The sequence below is a fragment of the Podarcis erhardii genome, assembly GCF_964252035.2.
Source record: "Podarcis erhardii genome assembly, chromosome: 2".
NCBI classification, from domain to species: domain Eukaryota; kingdom Metazoa; phylum Chordata; class Lepidosauria; order Squamata; family Lacertidae; genus Podarcis; species Podarcis erhardii.
Genome location: NC_138498.1, coordinates 39,428,006 through 39,449,893, shown reverse-complemented (window position 1 = coordinate 39,449,893; position 21,888 = coordinate 39,428,006). Strand labels below are relative to the sequence as shown.

The following is a 21,888-nucleotide window of genomic DNA, read 5'->3' as shown; positions in this document are numbered from 1 at the left end:
TTCATTAAGTTATCTTTCAACTTTGAAGCAGGGAGATCTCAAGTGGCCTGGATCCAGTTGCTTTTTCTCAGCATAACCTACCACTTAGGGTTGGTGTGAGGATACAATTGAGGAAGAGTGGGATTAAAATGTTGTTAATACTAAAAGTAAAATATATAGCTATTTCAAGTATTGCTGCTTATATCCTCTGTGTTTTCATATGTACAGTAAGAAATGCAGAGAAAATTCGTAATTGGAATTACCTTTTTTGTCTTTTAAATATGTAAAATTCATTTAAGGTTTCCCTAGAGGTAGCAGAGGATCTGAAAGACGGCAGTTGTATATTGATCAAAGTGCGCTCTTCAAAGCTCTTTTTGTATATGTTATGTCCATACCATTTCCCATTCATGGTGACATATTTTGTACGAGTGACCCATTAGCATTATCTGTGGCTCATTCTTTCTCTTGCATTTTGCTTCCTGTCTTGCTGTTGTATACAATCGTTGAGGAAGGCTGCAAACTATCAGACTACCTGCATGCTGAGAAGACACTAAGATGCAATTTTCTTTTTGCCATGGGCAGGTGGGCAAATAGAATAGACTAAAATACTGTGGAACTAATTATACTTCAAAATACGGTCTTCCCATCCAATACTTTTCGGTCATTCCTTGTAGCATCTCCAGAGATACTATTCTAGTAATGGGGCTTGGTGAGATACGGGGGTGTCCATTGTGTATGTTCTAAGGAAGGATGCGATTCCCTAGTTGTTATTGTGAAAACATTTCCGTCTTATTGAGAAAAGCCAATACCCTTCATTCTGTCAGATGGCACTTAACTGCTGCCGTTACTCTGGATGAACGAACATTTGTGTTATATTTTCCAATAGCAAAAACTGGGGTCACCAGGGTGTCTGCTGTTTCTAGCCAAATCCAGATGGGGTTTTCCTATAAACAAGTGCACACAGAATATTTATACAGGCAGTGGCACCTGACGCCTTAGCACTCAGGACATTCTATTGAGTAGCCACTCATACTATAAGTCACGGCCGTGCATTAAGTAAATATTTTAATATAGCCATGTCACTGTTTATTATGGAATGGCGTGGGCCCAAATGCTTGCCTAATGCTTGGTTAAAAAGTCAGTTTACACCATCCTTTACAGTGAATCAAAGAATGCATAAACGGGACTCTTTTGTTACTCAGAGCTCTGTTTACTTTACTTTTCTGTAAACCTTTTGAAACACTTGCTTATAAGAGCTGATAGAACCCAGATTTTCCCCTGTACCAAAGGTGTCCTTGATGTCAGAAAGGTACCACACAGAGTAATCAATGGAGTTTCCACTGAATAAGCACCAGCCTTTTTCTTTGCCCCTCCACAGCTTTGTTTAGAAAACAGAGCAAGGGGAAAGAATGAAGACAAGCTTGAAGCATGAGAGTTTAAAAAGAGCAGGAGTGGAGAACTGGCCACAATAGCTGAAGCTACCTAGGCATAGGTAGCAGAAGTGAAGTGGTGGTGGTTGATGTACCAGAAAGTTCTAGGTCTGCAAACAGAGCAACCTTCGCTTCCTGGGAGATCCTGTCAGATGGCCACCTCATTCCATTGCCTGTCTTGAATATTTCAGCATCATGATAGAGAAATAAGAGAACATGGTCCATTCACAACACATGTTGCAAACTGAAGCAGCATTAATTCTAAGTGATTCTCACTTGCTAGATTTCTGAACTTAGGTTTTCTGAGTCTGGACAGTAACTTAAGTAGCACCATTTTCTTCCAGAGTTGCTCATTATGGAAGCAAACAGAAGAAAGTGCAAATTGTATATTTATATCCGGGTACTCTCTTGTGAATTCTGCCTAACCGTGTCATACATTATTTTTTATTTAAATGTGAGGTTAACTGCAGGTAAGGAACCTTTTGTGTCTTGTTTATGTATTTGCCTAATTCAGCACTCAGGAACCTTTGGCCCTCCAATATTGTTGGACTCAAATTCCCATTGGCCCTAATCAGCATGGCCAATGGTAATGGACAGAGGGAACTAGAGTCCATTCAACTCCCAATGTTTCCCATGGTAATCAACTTACAGCCATTGTTAGATGTTTCACCTAGTGATGGATTACCAGTTGAGTGCTAGCTGAAAATCTTCTGCAGAAAATGTAAGAATTTGAATTCATTTTCATGCTTCCCCTTTGGACACATTTGTGAGGCTAATTTCATAAAGTTAGCAAGGCATTCCAAAGTTCACAAGTTTAATTGAGCACATCCTGCAAATATTTACGGTTCACTATATTAAAGTTTGTATCAAACACTTGGGCTATTTTTGATGAAATTGAACAACAAGCAAAATTTACTCTACCAGGGAACACAAAAAAAGAAGATGGGATAGCAGAAGAAGAAGAAGAAGAAGAAGAAGAAGAAGAAGAAGAAGAGGAGGAGTTTGGATTTGATATCCCGCCTTTCACTCCCTTTAAGGAGTCTCAAAGCAGCTAACATTCTCCTTTCCCTTCCTCCCCCACAACAAACACTCTGTGAAGTGAGTGGGGCTGAGAGACTTCAAAGAAATGTGACTGGCCCAAGGTCACCCAGCAGCTGCATGTGGAGGAGCGGAGGCGCGAACCCGGTTCCCCAGATTACAAGACTGCTGCTCTTAACCACTACATCACACTGGCTCTCCGCCTTAGATGAACTTTCTCCAAGGGACAAGTTTGGGGGTAAATTCATTTATCCCTGTCATGGATGCTCTTGAAGCCTACCTAGACAGAAGAGCAACAGAGTATAGGAGTGTAGCTAGCAATTTTTCATTTTTGGTGAGCTTGCAAGCAACCAAGGAACAGATTCACATTGGTGTTGAGATGTTGATGCAAGAGTATCCAAAGGATGTTGACCTTAGTCTAGTCGATGAACTCTTGTACTTCCACCTGTACATCAAACAAGCTCAACCTGAAAAAGAAAAATTCAGCCACCAAGATATGTATCAAATAATATTCCAGGGGAAAATTTGGACAGCTTTTCCAAATGTGGAAACAATTTTCAGATTATTCCTGTGTTTAATGGTTACAAACTGTACTGGCAAAATATCATTTTCTAGTCTAAAAAGGGTAAAGAATGATCTATGGTCAACAATGTCCCAAGATCAGTTGTTTGATCTAATCGTTCTCTGCATAGAAAATGATAAACTGCAACTTACTGATTTTAATGATATAATTGATAAGCTTGCATCCAAAAGAGATCAAAAGAAATTGTTCTGACTTTGTATATAGTGTAATATTATAACATAGCTATGATTCACCTATGAATGATTTGTGTGAATGTCTTCATTAATTACATACTTTTGTAAACTTATTAAAGGTTATAAATTTATAAACAATATTTTTATCATTGCTAAAGTATCAGCAATGTTCTATTTTCATTGAGTAGATGAAAAAGCAACGTGTTTTTCTCATGATCAGATGCTATTGTTTGGGCTGCCCAGGGCCTCCAGTGGCTTTAATCTGGGCCTGTGTCTGGTACCTAGACCAACAGCCTCTACTGTCTGACCAATCTGTGCCTCAAGGTAACTGACATTTTGCCTTCATCTCATCCAGCTATGCCCACCATATATAGAGAAGGATAATTGCCAGCACCTTCTGGTCAGTGCCTTAGAACACCTTATTATCAGGCTCCCTCTTTCATGGTAGCCAGACTGTTGGCATTGTCATCACACCAGCAGTAACCAGTCTGGGTAGGAAGTGAGGGAAATACTTTTATTCCAGAGCCATTCACTCTTACTCTTTGTAGTGCTTCTTGGGCAAGGCGTGGTCAAAAAGATACAGGCTCTCTGCCTCAGCATGGCATGATGACACCAAGCCTGTTGTCTCATGTGCCCCTATCATGAAGACACCTGAGATATAGTACATAACAGTTGCATGGAGAGGGGTCCCTATCTGCCAATTATAATGAGAACAGGCAAAGCTGAAGTAGAAACAGTTTCTGTTGATCAAAATCAGTTGTGAAGTACAGTCTGGGGTTCTTGTGTTTTCAAAAGCTGTTTGGCAGAGTAGCAACATGTGTAGGTTTCCTTCTCACTGTATCTCCATCTCCAGGAACAAAAATGGTTTTGGTGTCTAGGGTAAATGCCATCTGGAATCTCTGTGGCCTAATTTCAAACTTAATCTGAAATTGCTACCCCATATCCTTCTCCATGTATGTACATGGATACTCATGTGCCCATTCAAAGCATCTGTTTTTGCATCTTGAGTCACACTACCACTGAGGCATATCAAACACATATATTGCGCTTATATCAACAACCCAAAGCTTAGAATCAAATTAAGCATTTATTTATTTTTTTATTTATTTTAAAAAACTTGATAATTCCTGGTACCCCACATACAGATTGTTACAAAAATAAAAGATTGACTATATATGTAACATTCAAACTGGATGGGTAAATCTGGGCTGGATCTAGACACATCAAAGAAGCGTTTCAGTTAAACACGTAAATTTAAATAGAGAAACCAGTAGGGAAAAACGGGCCATCTGGTGGCACAGTGTTATATCGCATATACAACACATACAAATCACTTTTTCTTTGCCAGTCTAGCTGAGTCCCTGGAGTTCAGCTTAAAAGGTGGCAGAGGTATAACAATCCTAATGCCACATATGGTGAAAGGAAAGGGGTAGATGTCAGAGAGAGATGGTGGAAATAAAATTAGGTTAGAGAGGAAAGGCTGAAAAAAAACCCTTCCTGCTAACTAACTATTAGCTAGCATGGCTAACTTGCTTGAGAACTGGAGAAGCACAAATCTAGAAACTGGGGGGGGGGCAGATACTATCTCTCCTAGAGCCAAGGGGTGGTGACGGAGTGGGAGACATCTTGGAATGTTTGTGGATCATCTTAGGCACCAAGACGACAGAGCTGCTTAGACAATTTCTGCTGGGGGTTAGCTGAGTCCTGCTGGCCCCTGAAGTAGTAAGAGACTTCCTGAAATGGACCATGAAGCTGTATGCTTCCTAGAATCTTTGACTAAACTGAGTACAACAAAACAAAAACGGAAAGGAAGAAGACACTGGGGATAGGAGGTAGAAGCAAAACAGTCAAAATGAGGAGGGAAAGGTTCAGACTCCTGTGGGAGGTGCTTACCTAGAACAAATGGGGAGAAGACACTAGAGGATTGAACTGTGCATACAGTTGGATTTCAGGTTTCCCCTACAGGTATTTAGTGTGAAAATGAAGTACCTTGCCTTGTGCAGATTCCTGCTGGAGGGTTCTAACCTTAAGTTATGCTTATGACTTCTTATGCAGCTATCAGTGGTGGAAGTGTTTCAGGCATACAGTTTCTCAGTCAGTTTTAAGTGGATGAAAATGGTGTGTGTGTGTGTGTGTGTGTGTGCGCGCGTGCGCACACGTGCGTGTGTGTGTGTGCATATGCACTGCGATGGCTTAGGTTAGGTGTCATGCAGAACAGAGAGGTGTTTGCATATTCTCAAGGGAGGATCCCTCACTGATCAATCCAAACTGAGGTCATTAATTTCAAATTACAGCCTTCTTTCCCTGGGTACCAGAAATCACTGCTTGATAGCCTGCTTACAAGCAATAGGATTTTCTGGGGTCAAGGTGCTAGGATTATACTTATAAAGACAGCATGGCTGAGGTTCTCAGAAGCAGCCAAGATTTCATCCCAGTACCTATTTTAAATACTAATACTTAGCTTTGGAACATGTGTTCCAACACCTCTCTTGCCCAGTTAACATCTACACCCAATGACCACATCTGGAATTGGCAGGAAGGGTTTCTAATTTTGTAGATCTATGCATACTTACTTGTGAGTAAACTCCATTGATGAGCATTACAAAGGATTCTGCCGCCTAGCAAAGGGTGCAGTTTTATGGCAGGCCAAAAACGTTGATTTCACAACAAATATGGTTTCACAGGACATATGCCACTGTGAGCGAAAGTGTTGCTCCAATCCAAAGGCCACTGTGAATACAAGTCAAGGCATGGTGTGTGCTGTGGGGTGAGTGGGTGGGGGAAGAGTGGCTATACATGGAAGCTGTTTTTGCAAAGGCACATGGTCTGGAAAGCAAATCAAGCAACAGATTTGACAGCTTGAAAGAGAAAGCAGCACAGCTGTTTGTGCAGTTAATGAGAGTCTGGTGCATGTAGCAGTGGCAGTAACATACACATTCTGAGCTTGGATGGTAGTTTAGGTAGCAATGAAATATTCCCCTTAAGTTAGCTGTTCTTTTATGTGGAGCTGTATGTACCCACAGGGGTAGACTTCACCCTGGCTTCTTGTTTCTAACATCTGCTTCTGCTTATGCAGCTGAAGCTGCAGGTCTGTGTGCAATTTTAAAACATCATTTCTGCAGCTGATATGAATCAGAAAAATTACTCCTCTGTGGGTTTCTAAGGTAACTGACATTTCTCTCCTTATCGTGCTCTGATATTAACGATAACAGTAATAATACTTAGCAATGCTTCTACAGATCTTGTGTTGGAAGCATTTTATGGAGTTACAGATGGGACCCTGAGAGATCATCATATCCATGCCTCTTCGGGAAAGCAAAGTGAATTATATCTAAACCATCTGACAGATGCTTTGGGCTATTTTTAAATTTTTACAATGAAGAGGAGTTGCCAAATTCTTGGGAGTTAGTTGTCTCTCTCCCCCCCCCCCCCCAAGTGGTATCTACCTTTTAAAAACCTCTTACTGGCTAACACAAAAAATTCTTTCTGCAAATTAGAAATTATTCACCGTTTTCTAAGTTTGTCATTGAAGAACAGCCTGATTGACTCTATGACATATTAAAATAAATGTGATCCTTTGTCCTCCTTTCTTTGGGTTCTTTCAAAATTGCCTGAGGGATACATTTAGGAGCCAAGAAGATTGAACCATGGTAGCAATGGCTGCAAGCCATGGCTCTTTTGTGGGCCAGTTATTCAACAGCATGTGCCCCTTGATCCAAACCTGGACAGCTAATTTGTTGCAGCCTGAGCACCTCCACTTATTTCCAGAAAGATTGTTAAGACCTGATTGAAGAGATGCTACCTTTTAATAAAGGAGCAGATTCTTTCAGCCAAGATGGATTCAACCACAGAATGCACCTGGTCCTAGGGTGTCCACTATTCAACTAACAGAGCTATTACTGTACTATAGCATGTCTTTGAAAAGACACCATTCTGTTAAAATGTGGGTTGTCGGACAGCCTTCCATCATCAGCTGTGGAAAGCTATCATTCTACAGTTTTGTGAAGCACAAGCTAGGCATTCCCCCCCCCCCAAACCATCCTTCTTTGAAAGAATTCAGCTCTTCCATGTAATTTTTGAAAAAGGTGAACTGAAAAGCACTTTGAGGGGGTTGGGAATCTAATGCATCTGTAGATGTAAACAATACATGAATTCAAAAACGTACATCGTGTGATATGGCTTAATATCTAATAAGAGGTACTGAGCCAATTTTGCCTGAAAATCATACTTGGGCCCTCTTATATGGAAGCTCTTCCCAGGTACATTGATGTGTAGAGAATCATTTTTCTTTAACTGAGGAGACAATGATACATTTTCCTAAATAAGTCAGATTGTGATGAAAACACAAAGTTAAAAATTGTAGCCCTCCCAAGTCAAAATGTTACCAGCTACCACTGCAGCTTTATGTGTTCCTTTACTGCTATTGGTGCCCCCCCCCAAATCACCTCAGAACATGCACTCAAAATTTGATGCTGATATCAGCCTGCATATGACTGCTCCTGCCTCTGGCAGGTTCAGTTGAGAGCGAGGAGACTATAGGGATCACTCCAAGGCCTTCACATCCTAGGACTGATCCCACAACAGGCAGTGGCAAATACCTGCCTTTCCTATAGTGAACAATAGGGAAATTGGGGGTGGGGGAAATAATGTGTTTCGCAGTTAGTGTTGACTCATTACAGAACTTGGGTATGGAAGTCCTGGGGCTCAGTAAGCAGAATGAGCAGGAGCCCCCCCCCAAGCATCAGGTGAAACTATGCACATTACTATCTAATGCGCCTCCACTCACATATGACCATTAACTCCCATGTATGCAACTGAGTAAGTGCACCATTGCCACCAGTCTTTAATTCCTCTAGCTGCCATTCAGAGGTACAGGACAAACAGTGCTTGTACCTTTAAAGAGATTTTGATTAAAAATTGTGGCCAGGAGTGGAAATCAACTCAGCTGTTAAGAATTCTCATCCATGTTATTATGCAAAGAGAAATGGCGAGTTTTAGCATTTGTGTATGTATGCTTTGAGGGGACCAGGGCAGTCTTATTATTAAAGAATGGCCCACCCTCAAGCCTCATGTCCTTGTTATTCCTTCTGCATCCTTTTATCTGAACATCTTTAGCCACCCAGTTCAATCTCCTGAGGGACATCCCATCTGCATGGCTCAGAGTAGTTGTTTAGGATGTAATTTGACTTTGCGGTGTTCTTCATTCCATGCTTGCTCTATGTGGATTAGTGTAAGATTAGTGGAGTGTAAATCCTTAATCCCCTGGGTATCTGGCCTCTGAAATATATTGTTCTCCATTTCCCCCAGGGCAGCAGTGTTCCATCTTGTAATTGTAAAGTATTTATCTGGGTCACATTAAAAAGCATTTGATATAATTTTAAATTTGGCATCTCTGGGCTGCCTTTGTTTAGACCAGTGTATATAATTTGGTTAATTTTAATGGTCTTTTAAAAACTTTGCCACAAAAAGGCAGGTTTTTTTCTTTAAAAAATTAAATATTTATAAGTAGTTCGTTGGAATGTCAATTGGCAGCAGGAAAGGGTGATTAAACAGGAGATGCTTAAAAATTCTCTTGAACATTGGCTTAGCTGTGTATGTGTTTTGGGGAATGGTTTCTATCTCTCCCTCTATCTTGCTGGATGACCATAGCATTGGAGCCTGCCCTAACCTCTTCTATGCACTAACCTTTCACAATGCAAATTTAAACATAAGGTTCTTCCCCCGGAGAACAAAGTTAAATCTGTTTGCTTCCTGGCCTTCAGATGGTGCCAAGCAGTGTTGGAGTACATAAAGGCATTTTGCATTTTATTCATTTTAGAAGGCTATGGCTAATACTGAAGAGCATGCATGGTTTGTGTCAAAAGTGTTGCATATTGCCAGGTTATGATTTTAGCATACGATTTCTGATTTTGTTTGACTCTTTTCATAAAGACCACTCCTGGAGTCATGGAAGTGTGTGACATTGAAGACTTTTATGGGCTTTTATAAAGGACAAAGGCTCTAGATTTTACAGTTATAGGAGGGTGGGGAGAGTCAATGGGGAAACTTTAAATGAGGGACTCCTAATTTGGGGTTGTATCCAGTGGTTGGATTAGCCACTTCTGCTCATTCAAGGCTGGACACTTGATTTTCACTAATTCTCCCTATCTGCTACAACTCGCACAGTCACCTTGAACAGCTGCTTCTGAGTTTGTGGCATGCCACATAGGACATGGAGCAAGGGCTGCAGTGGGTTGGGGGGAATCAGTGAAAATGGGGTGCTGTGCCTTTTGTGAGCTGAAGTGCTTCCACTTGCCTGTTGCCACCACTGGACACAAACCATGCTTCCTTATGGTAGAAATAGACAATAGGAAATTTGGTTAGGAATACACCTCACCTCCGCCTCATGCTACCAAAATAAATTTGGCTGATTCAAACATTTGAGAAAACTCAGAAGGGTTTCTCTAATATTAAGCAGAATAATAATTTTCCATATAGACTTCAAAGCCAAAATTGTCCATGGATGTCTTATTTAAAGAAAAAATAATTTTCAGTTTTTGAAGTTGCTTGGAAGTGTTCTACCTGTTAGCACCTTTCTGTCACGGGAGACAATGGAGGAGTGCACCTTTGGGGTGAGGTGAAGCTGTTGGAAGGTTGCAGTGCCTGCTGTGACTGTAGGGACTGATGTGGGAGAGATGTGTTTTGTTGCAGCTGGGGCAGATGAAGGTGTCCAGTTGTGCTGTTGCAGATTCACCATTACGTTTCTTCTCTCTGCACTCCTCCCAGTGGTCATTTTTCCTCTGGTCACTGCTATGGATACAGGACTTGACTGCCTGTCTCCTGGCACTGCTGTTGTCTGCAAGGGATTCCTACATGACAGAGTTGATGTTGTCAGCCTTCATGTACCATTTGCAGACATCTTTGTAATGCAGAGTTGGTCTGCCAACAGGCCTGATGTCTGAAGCCAATTCCTTGTAGAGCATGTCCTTGAGGATCCTGCCATCTTCCATTCTGTGGACATGACCAAGCCAGTATAGACGTTGCTGAGACAGGAGTGTGAACATCCAGGGAATATGGGCTTGGGGGAGCAGATCTTTGTTTGAAATTCTGTCCTGCCATGTAATATCCAAAATCTTCCTGACACAGTGCATGTGGAAGGCATTGAGGCGTTACTCCTGACAGTTGTAAGTTGTCCACAACTCACTTCCATAAAGCTGCATGCTCAACACTCAAGCCTGGTAGACCTTCATTTTGGTACTGGATGTTAGCATCACATTCTCCTATACCCTTTTGGAGAGGCAAGCCATTGCTGTAGCTGCCTTGCCAGCGCAGCATTGATGGAGAGATTGCTGGTTATGGTGGACCCAGTTAGCTAGGTACAGTGGCCCCCCTTTTTTTCAAAAGCCAAGCCATGAACCCCTACTTTTAAAAATGTCGATATCTCTATTGTAGTTTTTGTTTCATGAATGGTGATGTGGACCCCCTGGGGTCCATGGGCCACCAGTTGGGAACCACTGTTCTAGACCCATCTAGATCACTTCCTGTCTATTAATTGTCTCCATTTTTAAAATACTTTATAGCTCCATTTCTTGAAATGTTTTTGAGAAATCTGCCCCATGCCATCTACTAGCTGTCACTTCTACAAGACTAATGTGAACATATGAGATGGATAATGAAGCTCAATCAGAGCCTTGGCTGAGTGGGATGACTTGAAAGTCCTTATAATTTTGTAGCAGGCCTAGCAGAGGACATGTAGAGACTTCAGAAGAGACACTCAGATCTGACAAAGTCCACCAAACCTCATCCAAAGGACACTGTTTTCTGTGTCTATTCACTCTGTATTTTGTTTAAAAAAGGAAATGCAGTCATGTACACAATAATTGAGAAGAAGAAAATCATGGAGAGGAAGGACCTAATCAGTTGGTCTTATATTTCACTCATGCCTCTTAGAAGAATTGAAAGATAGCTATAGTATATTAAACAGAGGCCCAGTCATTGCAATAAAAGTAAAACATGATGAAATGGAACTATATAGTGGAACTCTAGTTCTATCCTTGTGATAGGAATGAGATGTCTACCCCTTTCCCCAATTTTCTGCAATCAGGGCATGTGTGTTGTTATCCTTGCTCTCCACAGCTTTCTTTCCAGTCCTTGATGAGCCAGTTGTCTGGTTATATAGAGGCAATCATTTTACCACACATTGCCACTTAGAGAGTATTTCCCAGGGTAGTTTGGTCATTTGTGTCCATTCTCTCTACTGTTCTGCCAAGTAGCAGGAATAATTTCATATTGCATCAGGTGCAGATGTGGGAATAAAATGGTAGTATATGTTCATTTGAGCTATAAAGACCATGTGAGGTGACAATAACAAATAAAGTTCCTCTGCATATATGTATGAAACACGAAAGTAGCTGCCTTGGCACTGGTCTGTTGTGTATCCTAGTTTATCAACAGCACAGTAACAGGCTGTTTCCACTGAACCTTCAAAGTATTGAAATGATTTACTAAGTCATTGATGCAAAAAAGCAAACATGTCCATGTGTACATGTGCTCTAGGGGATGGATCTTTATCAGCTGTCATTATGAATCTGTTTTTATTTATATGTTTAGCACCAATGGTGTGCTGAGCACTGCATAAAGCATGCTTATTGCCCTGAGCAAGAAATACAGGAATGGATTGCATTGCAGTCTTGTACAATGGAAACAAGATGGCTAGATCAACTGTTCAATTGTTTTGGTCCTCATGAGCAGTGCTCTAATACAGTGTTTCCCAACCTTGGGCCTCCAGCTGTTTTTGAACTACAATTCCCATCATCCCTGACCACTGGTCTTGCTAGCTAGGGATGATGGGAGTTGTAGTCCAAAACAGCTGGAGGCCCAAGGTTGGGAAACACTGCTCTAATAGAAGGAGTTTCTGCCACATTTTCTTTATAGCCCATTTGGCCATCTGAGATTGGTTCAAATGCTGATTTCTAGGTTGAATTTTCCTTGCCTTTTTTACCACTGTGTCTGATTTATCCCCTAATTCAGTTCATGAATAAGAGTATAATCTCCAGTCCTGGGCAGCAAGGCTACTTCCCTGAGCCTACAGGACAAAGCAGGTTGGTTGTCACAGCACCATGGAGAGCTCTTAGTCTCCAACAAGGGCTGAGACTAGACTGAGGCCTTTTGAGGCTCTGCCTCCAGCACTCTTAGACTCTGCCCTAGTTTGGAGAACAAGAGACAACCCTCTGGCACTGTGTTGGCCTTCCATCTGAAACACTGTGCTAGTGTTGGAGGCATTTGTGAAACACTTGATTCCTCAGGCCCAGGGGAAGGTGGCTGTGAAGGTCCTGACTTCGTTTCTATGTGCCCTGATGCTGTTGCATTGGTTCTGCAGACTCCTGCCTGCCAGCCTCAGGTTCAGTGGTCCCCTGATCACCAGAATTTGGCTCAGAGCCAGCTGATGACACTGTAGCTTCTGACTCAGTGTCCTGGTCACAATTGCATGGCAGGATGACAGGCTCAGGCATGTGCTGTCCATCTAAGGTTGTGTACTGAATATAGTTCAGACATTCAAGTATAGAAGAATGAGATTTTCTTCTTGAAGGAAGCCCCAGCTGCTAAAATATTGTGATGTGATACTTTAGGCCACAAAGGGCCATGGTTTGTTATTTAGTCTGGTTGTACTGGTTGTGGAATCTTCACATGCTTTGGAAAAAGGACTACACAGCGAGAGGTGGATGCTTTTCACCTGGTTGGTACATAAGGTGCTCCCAGGAAAAAAACACATCTGTGTAGGTCCCCTAGGAGAATATGGGTAACCTGTCCCTCGCTCAACCTAAGTAAAGTCTCTATTCCTGGACTTTCTGGTGCTTTCTGAATATTTTTCATTATTTTATTAATCAGGTTTGTCATTGTGGCTTTTGTTTCTTCCTCTTCTTCTGGCCTGGTGTAGGAGTTATTTGCATTTAATTTTCCATTTCATGTCTCTGCCATGTTTTTTTTCCCCTTTCCTCCCCCTCTCTAAAAAATAATTTTGTTGTAGTAAAAAAGAAAAAGAAAAAAGAAACCCTAGCAAAACAAGCCAGGAAGCAGAGGCAATTACAAAAAGAATGGCTGGACACTTAGGAAGCTTCCTAGAACCCTTAGAGATAGGAAGCTCTAGGCTGAATTATCCTAATTTTCTTTTTTATAAGAGCTATTGACAGTTATGAATGGACTGGTATCAAAAGGTGACGGATTCATACACACATAACCTTCCAAGTGACTGAGGTCTGGTGCAAACATAGTTTTACATGTGTTGTGAGCAAGGCTTCACTTGTATAGTTGTTTGTGCTTGTGGTGCCCAAAGTACAATTCTCTTGGTCCAGTACAAACTTGGAGAAACATCTCTTCTGCATCTGTTTTGAAAAATAGGAAGACTGTTTGGTGTCCTTTAGCTTTACTTAGTTCCCTTTATTTTTAAGCTCCTTGCATTTTTGTCTGACTGAGTTGTATTATAGGGATGATGAGCTGTATATACTTGAGAGACAACTGAGCCGAACAGAGCCACTTTGTTTCCCACAGTCCAAAAAACAGTGGTGGACCTTGGAGTCTCAAATTTCAGCAGCACCCTGTGTAACACCAAAATTCGGCACACACACCCCAACTCTCACCTTCCATTCTGCATCACAGTTGTGGCATCCCCTGTGATGTCTCTGAGGCTCTGTGCCCAGTGTGACTGAAGCGGTTGACTCCCCTAAATCTGCCTCTGCAAACAATATAAATTTACCCTTTTCACCTATTGCCATGTGCTGAAGGCATGTTTGCATTTCAAAAATTAGATTAGGAGAAGAAGAAGAGTTTGGATTTGATATCCCACTTTATCACTACCCGAAGGAGTCTCAAAGCAGCTAACATTCTCCTTTCCCTTCCTCCCCCACAACAAACACTCTGTGAGGTGAGTGGGGCTGAAAAAGAGTCAGTCCGTACATGTGGGGGACTACTTCAAAGTCAATAATAAAGATGATGATGATGATGATGATGGTGATGATAATAATAATAATAATAATGTCACACAGAGGTCTTGCACAAGTACTCTTTCTCACTCTTGTGCAAGCCTTTGTCAGATAAATATTACCCTTTTGCTAGAACTGTGTGTGTATGTGTTTTTGAAAAGAGAGATTGTCCCTCACCCTCAAAGCACAACCCACATTTTGCCTGTTATGAAACAGGATACCTAATGCTGTTAACATTTGCCTTTCTGCGCTTCCTCGGGATTTTTTTTGTTAAAGGTGCATGTGCAAAGGTACAGTAATGAATACATGCACCCAGAACAGAAAAAAAGGCAGTGGATGGTAGTGGTTGTTGATTGAGGGGAGGGGCTTCAAAGTTAAATCGCTACTGTGGATGGCAAGTGTAGGAATAGCAATAAATAGCAATAACTGGAAAAAACTTGGAATGTGTAGAAGCTAACGTGACAAACTCAACTATGAATGCTTTGCGTGCAATATAAGACTGCAACCTGGAAGCTGCCCAAGACTAGAATATTTCTTGTCTAATAGATGTTCATCCATTGTATGATATCACCTTGCTTCTTGTTAATTTCTTATTACCTGGGGCTAAAATGACAACAACTATCTTACATAATTATACCCCTTTGAAGCTGTGGCTCACATTGATTGTATTTGTTTGTCGTGGAATTCAATACCTGTTGTAACAGCATTCCATCTGTTGTGAGACTTCCATAGAGCAATAGTTGATGATCATTTTAGTTATGGAGCATCCAGGGCAGGTGGAAGTGCAAGGCAGGTAAGTCATGAAAGGCCTGGAGAGTTACTGTAGGTAGGAGAAAGGATAACAACTCCTCTGCTTCTAATCTGTCTGGGACTTTTTTCAACAGTCCCTTCTCCCTTGCTTTCAAGAAATCATCCCATGCTGCTTATTCTTTGGCAGTGGTGAGAGAGGTGGGCAGGCCACCTCTCTAGGGCACATAAAGAATCTGCAACTTGATGGGAAAAATGGACTATAACCTCCAGATAATGAAGCAGCCTTGCTGCTTAATGGAGGAAGCACTGGGGAGTTTAGTGAACAGAACCTTCCAAACTTTAATATTATCTATGGAGAAAAACAGCTAACCCCAATTCTACACTCCAGGAATGTTTTTCACAAGGATAAATTCATTACTTTGTTATTCTAGGCAATAAAAAAAGATCAACTTCCAAAATGTTGATTTCCCACCCCTGTCTTCTCTGCACATATCCACCAATATCAGTTGTGGCAACTAGTCAACTTTCTGAGAATCATTGTCAGCAGGGGAAAGTACATCTGGCCCTGCCTGTCTTTCAACTCCTTAGAGAATCTGGAAGTACCCTTACTGTCTACTACACTGTAAACAACAGCTAACAAGCATAAATACCCATGTTTTTTTATCAGCAACATTCTTGCAAGCAGAATCCCAGGAACACAAACATACCACAATAAACATGCAAAGAATGCGATAAGTTTCATCTATGTGGCTCCCTTTTCCTTCCTTTCTCTCTCCCTCCTGGTTTTTCTCTGCTGGTTTTCAAGGTTTTATGGCAAGCCTTGATTACTCAATAGCCACTCACCATGCAATAGTAGGGGATGCATTTACTTCCCCTTGAATCTTTGCTAAGACAAACAGGAAAAAATGGGAGACAAGTGGATGAATGAGACATCTAGACTTACACTGTGTTTGTTTCCATCCAGCAAAAGGAGTTGGAAAGATAAAGGGGCTTGAAAAAGCATATGCATTATCCAGCCAAAGTAAATCACCTAAGTCCCATTAATTTCAGTGGAAAATACTTAAACACATGCATATTATTCCAATGAAATCAACTATAGGACTTAACTTTGACTGTGTCTCATGATTTTGATTGGTTCCTACAAAAAGCCTTTGACTCCTCTGAAGTTGTCTTCTGAAAGCCCCACTGTGTAGCCCCACTGAAGTAGCCCCACTTAGAGCATTTTGTGCTTGTAGCCAGAACTGAAAGCTTTCAGATGACCAGAATTCCTTACAGGAGAATCCTTTGCATGCTTACCCAAAATTAAGTCTCACTGAATTCAGTGGGGCTTACTACCGGGTAAGTGTGCATAGCGTTGTAAACTTTATCTCTTAAAATTAGAAGCATAGCATCCTGCTGAACAGTGATACAAATTTTGGGGACTGCCAAGCCCAAGGGTGGCTAACTGCTGGCCCGATGTGTCCCCCCTTACTGATTTTGCAAAAGCAGAATGAAAAAATAAAAAGCAAAATAAAAGAAGACACTGACAATGTTTCCGCTGGAGAATTGGCTAAACCTGGATGTGGCCCCAGAGCAAAAGAAAAAAGGTTAGCTACCTTTGCTCAGGCAGTGCCCAGAAACAAATGCATGATTGCTAGGTGTATGCTTGGGTTTTAGAAAATCAAGTAAGTTCAAGTTCAAGTAAAGTAGCAGCCACATTCCAATAAAGCAAAGTCAGGAAAGCTGAGGTTAGGTTCCAATGAGACGAGTCCAAGCAAAACAGATAGGACACTGAATACCTCTGGTACAATATGATACAAGCAGACTAAAATATTATTTCAACCACAAGCCAACTCAGATGGAGTCTTAAATAGAGCCACAGCTTCATATGTATGGCCAGCTCCACCTCCAGAGGCAGAAGTCTGTTCCATTAAGGGTTAGAACAGGCTTCCTCAACCTTGGCCCTCCAGATGTTTTGAGATTACAGTTCCCATCATCCCTGACCACTGGTCCTGCTAGCTAGGGATCGTGGGAGTTGTAGGCCAAAAACATCTGGTTACCTGTTTTGGTAACCATTGACTCTAGTGCATGGAGACTGGTTCTGCTGCGGCTTTGGGGTTGGAGTCTGAGAACATGGGTGCAGTCTCCTCAGGTCAGAGTCATAGTAACATGGGCTTCTCTTCCAAGGCCATGGGGATCCCTGGGACAGGTTCTGTGGGGAAAATCCCTTTGCCAGTCTGATACTTCCTCCATATCTTTGGCTTCATCCTCTGAAGATGGAAGGGTGGATAGGTCATCAGGAAAGGAACCAAGGTGGTGGCGGGGGGGGGGGAGAGAGCCTCTTATTATATCACATTCTCTGCACTTGACACAACTTCCTTTGGAAGGAAACCATTGCAGGTAACAGCAAAAGGAGCTGATGGAAGAAATGTTTGTCACTTTCTTTTGCTTCTCTTTCCCTGTTTTTTTTTTTTAATCACTACCTTAGAAATACCTTTTTAAATGAAAAGTTAATGAGAATGATGTAAAGGCCACATTGAAAGAAGGTCCCTTAATTGGGAAGCTTGTATTCTATGTTTCAAGTGTCTCACAAAAGATCCAGGTTGGTGATGCATGCGGGGAACTACAGGTCCAACAGCTTTTGAAACATTCCAGGGGTCTAGTGTGTTTCCCTTCCTCCCCCCTAAAATATGAAATATTTCAGGTTGTTTTACAAGCATCTGGACAATTCAATAAAATTGTCCCTGTGGAAATGCTGTCACTGAGTTTCTGGAGGAAATGGATATTTAGAGTTTAAATTTGCAAAGGGAAATGTATTGCATTGCTCAACCATCAAACCTATTTAACAGAATACCCTGCCTGGTCCATATTTTCCAAAGAACAAGTGAGCCTGTAATGTATGTCTTGGGATTGTGAGTAAGAATGGATTATATATATATATCAGACTTACTGCCTACCCATCTCCAGATTGCTCAGCAAGTTTCCAATGTAGGAGTTGACAAACACAGAAATTTTCAGTGCACAGAAGTGAAAGCAGGAATTCCAAGAATCAACATTAATAAAATCTGCTTCAATCTGATCCATCCCAGAGACTGGTTCGTTCTTACCTCTCTCCATCCACATGCCTAGATGAGCAAAAAACAAACAAACCCCAAACTCAAAGCTTATTTATTTCTTATTTTACTTCATAAAATTTATTTACTGCTTGATTGTAGAAAACCTCAAAGTGGTTTACAAAACAGTAAGATTATTAGTAAAAACAAATAAAACATTCAAAAAATTAAAACCAGCAATAAACTAAAAACACACCAGCATTCTAAATATGTGTAGACTTGTCTAAGCAAACATGTTTTTAGCAGGCCCCGAAAAGAGTACTGTGAAGGTACCTGCCTGATGTCAAAGTGTAGGTGCTGTCACTCAAATATTGGTTTCTTACAAGTGCAAAATGGGTATAATTTGGCATCTGTAACAGTGCCAGTTCTGCAGGTTCTGCAATATAAGTGGCTGAGTCGGCATATATGAGGTGAGGCAATCCTGCAAGTAAACTAGTCCCAAGCTGTTAAGGGCTTTAATTACTAGTAGTAACTCCTTGAACTTGGCCCCGTAACAAATCAAGCAAAAAGCGAGCTGCGTAGAGAACCAAAGGCATGACTGGGTGAGCAGCATCAGAGACGTCTTATAGCCATGCTCACATATAGGTGGTGATTTCACAACAGCCCACCTCCAAATCCCAGAGAGGCTCAGCCAAGAAGATGAGGAAATTAAATCCTTTGAAGCTGAAGCGGAGGCTTAGTCCTTCAAGCAGAAAAGACTGTAGTGGGCCTGGGTAATTCTGTAGAATCTTATGCTGCAAGAGAGGGGACCTGCCAGGGAAAAAAGAGCCAACAGAAAGGGGGGGAAAGGGTTAGACAGAGCTTATGTAGCACAGTGGCTAAGTGCACAGAGGAATCAGCCAGTTAGTCCAAATCACACATACTCAGCTGTGAACTCATTAGATGGCTTAGGGAAGCTGTTATCTTACGTATTTATTGTTACCGAGACAATGTATGTGAAACACTTTGAATACTGTGTATGATTAGTGTCATGGATGTGTCAAGAGAAAATATTACTGGTTCACTAGTATTATATTTAATTCTGTAAAATATATCTTCAATGGGCACTATATCTACAATATATTTGTTTCATGAGAAATAGTAAGACTGATGGCTATTGGCAATAAGAGAGACAAAACAGGTCAGACATGGAAAACTTGTGGGAGGCAGGAGTTTTAAAGGCTAGCAGTTAGTGTGCTTACCTGCATCTCTATGCTCAAATTGTATATTTGTTTGAAAGGCTATTTTAAAATGCCACTGGTTTCAAAAACTCTTTCTTTACTGCTTTAGCCATAATTGTCATGATGGTCCTCGGTGCCTCGTGTGTGCAGTCCCAGTTTTATCTCAAAAGGAGTAGTCTCTCAGTCTCTAAGGCAGAGACCTCAGGTGGCAGATTTTGAATGCCATGAAAACAGGAGTGAACACATGCAAACAAAAACAACACAGCTGGAAGGGGAAATGTTGGGGCAGGGGAGCCTTAGCAATGTATATGGGGGGGGGGGGAGAAAGGGGATCAAAACAACCTCTTCAGGCAGAGTTTCCACCACCCGGGTGAGACAACTGAAACGGTCTGCTTTCATGTTCTTGCTAGCCTCAGCCCTGAACTTGAAGCAGGTCCTCAGATGTTGAACACAGTGGGCAGACAGATGGAAGGTAGACACCATTTCAAACATTAGCTGTGTGATAAAACCTATTGGTGTCAACTTAAATATATATATTTATTCCATTCATTCATTTTGGTATTGGTGTGCCTAGTGTCTAGGATGCCAGTATTACAATGGGGTTGTCCTTGTTATATTAAAACTGAATCTGGACAGTTGTGGAGAAGACATTTTTCTTTCACTGTTTCAAATATTTATGGCCCCTTTGTACGTCTTGGTATTAAGCAGAATCAGAAACACTGTAGCAGAGTTGTCTGAAACTTTTACTCAACAGATTTCATCTTGCTTGGAAGAGCCCATGTAAAGCTACCATTGTAATGAGACTTTATGGGTCTTAATATTTATAGGCAGAGAAGAGACAGGACACGTCCTGTTCTGTGTATAGTCTTGCAATTTATATGTTGGCAGCAGTGTATGATGGGAGATGTGTTCTGAGGCTCACAAGTATGCTTAAGCTTTATAAATATGCTAAGTTCAAGCTGAAGTGAGGGAACAGTGTGGAATGTTTTGAGGCCAAATCTGACATGGGGGTTTGTAAGGAGGGGTAGTGAGCCCAGCCCGCCAGTGCTACTTGAGTGTGTTGTGAAAGCAGGCGTCTCTAACGGCATGTCATGACCCCCAGGCTTTCAATGAAGCACCCTACTACAGTTAGTGAAAATTAAACGGTTACACATGCTCCAAATTTCAGAATAATGTTGTTCTACTAATATAAAAAGCCTCCACGAGGAGCACCGATGCTGGTGGTCCCAGAGCTTCGACACTGCCTTGCTGGCTCCCGCTCACTATTTTTCACAAACATAAATAATCATAATCCATATAAAACTGTCATATTGGTTCAGCACAGACGTCACCAAAGCCCTGGGCCTAATTCATCAAAGATTTAATGTTCAGCTGCACAAAGTTACTTTTTTTTTTTTTTTTGGGTGAGCAGATGCAGTTTCCCGGATTGTCCTGTCATCACCAATAACTTTCCACTGGAAAGATGCATCACATCAAGAGTTCCAAAATGCTAAGAAAGATGAATATTTGAAAACACAAGAATAAACAGTTATTGCTAGTTGTTTCTTAATGACATAAAGAAGAGGATTTTTGATGTTTTGGATATAACTGTGGATGGATTGCCATGCTGTTGGACATATTGCATGCCAAAATTGCTGGGGGGGAAATCTTAATAAATCAGGAGGGGAATTTGTGTGGACAACTGGCCCAGCAAAGCCACAAGGGGCTATTAATGGGAAGTTACACCACTTAGGAGACACTATTATTATTATTATTATTATTATTATTATTATTATTATTATTTGCTTTAAGATGCTGTGTAGCCACCCTTATTTTTGCAGCTGAGAATCTCCTATCTAAGTTTGTGAACATCTCATTGTTTATTAATTGAGGAGGAGGTTGGCAGCTAGAGATGAATACATATGCATATTGGATAATTGTTTCCAATGATAATGCATTTTCATAATTTTAAAATTTAAATCCTACATTTTTGTGATCTTTTATTTGAATGTCCATAACTTCTGTGTGTGGCAATGGTGTGACAGGTTGGAAGAGGGCTGGTGTGCTCTCAGTTTTCTGCATTTAATGGGCCAGATCAGGAAGGAAGCATTTCCAGTCCTCAAGGAAAAGAAATTGTTTTTAACTTCTGTAACCATTCTAAACTGATACTTATATTTTCAAACCTGCACTCTTGGAACAAATGAATGAGGTTCTCCTGTGGTCATGAAAGTAGGCTGAAGTACCAAAATGGAGACCTTTATGTAAACAGTGGACTATGTGGATATCTGTGTGGTATGCTTAAGCCAGTTGAACCCTTGTGTACCTCAATTTTTATCCTGTCAGGTAGTAGGTAGAGTTGGCACATTCAGGACAGTGTGGTCACACAAATACATTTTCTGCATAATCAGTAAATGTGGGCATTGGCAGCATTTTGTCTTTATCATCGTATTCCAGTAAACTCTGACCCACTGCTGGTTCAGTACTATGTTGCCCCCCCTCCAGTGGATAGTGAAGGTTATACTGTTGGATTTAGACTAGGTAGACCCAGAATCAAATTGCTCTTCACTCCCACTCCCAGCCATAGTTCCTATGACAGTCACTTCCTCAGTGATTTTTATTACTTTACTTGTATTACTCCATCAAATTTCAAAGTGAGAAAAACATTTACAGCTATGTGAGCTCCAGTGCATAGAGCCTTGTGGTATAATCGTCACTTACTTGGTACCTGGATGGGTGAAGGTTGAGA

The 21,888-nt window shown here is 41.3% G+C and overlaps 1 protein-coding gene across 3 annotated transcripts in view; it reads left to right on the top strand.

The window, feature by feature from the left end:
- Positions 1-21,888, top strand: part of MYOCD (myocardin) — a 230,458-nt gene that overhangs the window by 112,660 nt on the left and 95,910 nt on the right. The window lies entirely within an intron of this gene.